The sequence below is a fragment of the Alligator sinensis genome, unplaced genomic scaffold (genome assembly GCF_000455745.1).
Source record: "Alligator sinensis unplaced genomic scaffold, ASM45574v1 scaffold1930_1, whole genome shotgun sequence".
Classification (NCBI taxonomy): domain Eukaryota; kingdom Metazoa; phylum Chordata; order Crocodylia; family Alligatoridae; genus Alligator; species Alligator sinensis.
Window position 1 is genome coordinate 1 of NW_005843854.1, and position 960 is coordinate 960.

Sequence of the window (960 nt, forward strand, 5' to 3'; positions counted from 1 at the left end):
TGCTCCAGCACCACCAGCTCCAGCATCTGCTTCTTGCTGTGGTGCTGGGGCTCCAGCCAGCGCCGGCACAGCTCCCGCAGGCGGCTGCAAATCCTCAGTGGGCCCTCGGCTTCCCGGTAGGGCAGGTAGCGCAGGCCACGGAAGAGCTGGCGCCAGGGCTCTGGGGTGGGGAGCTCATCCCGCGGTGCCAGCTGTGGGGTTGCGGAGGGCAGCTCGGCCTCGCAAGGGGGCTGCATGACCTGCATCGCGTCCTGCCCCCAGAGCTCTTGGTGCTGGACCGATTCCGGCCTGGATGACACGAGGGACTTCTGCACCCTCAGCCCCTCCTGCCTGCACGCCTCCTGGGTCCTGCTCCTCCAGCTCCCGCCGCGAAGGGGAGGCCCACGGCTGCCACGGGCTCCAGCGCAGCAGCCACGTCTCCCCAGGAGGGGTCTCACCGGCCGGGGGCCTGGGCTCTCGCTCTCTGTACACTCGTGCACAGCGCCTGTCGGCAGTATGCGGTCTCCAAGAGCACCTGTGGGAAAGGAGACAGTGGAAATCTGACCATGGATCCGAGACCCGGGACTGTGAGGGCTGCCCAGCCCTGAAGCTCCCAACTGTAAGGGTTACAATATTCAGTTTTTGGAGAGCACTTCATTTGCAACCAAATAAAGGCTTTTTTCTGTGTCTCAGCAGAGTTGCTGACTGCAAGGCAGAATGATGTATTAAAAATTAAAAATTACCCCTGCCCTGCAGTGTAGTGCGCAGGTTTGTTATTACCCTGAAATAGAATAGTTTTCTGATAAACATACTGTTAGGTTTACAATAATTTAGATTATTAGGAAGTATTAGCTTTACAGCTGAATACAAGGCATGACCTGTGGCCTAGCAATGCAGCTGACCACAAGGCAGATTGATAGCTAAGCCTTTGCTTGTGTCAAGTAATCATTTTAACTGTATTAAGCATTTTCTGAGTTAAAA

General features: G+C 56.2%; 1 pseudogene; it reads right to left on the minus strand.

The window, feature by feature from the left end:
* Positions 1-5: 5 nt before the first annotated feature.
* LOC112548976 lies at positions 6-514 on the minus strand (annotated as a pseudogene).
* Positions 515-960: the final 446 nt, after the last annotated feature.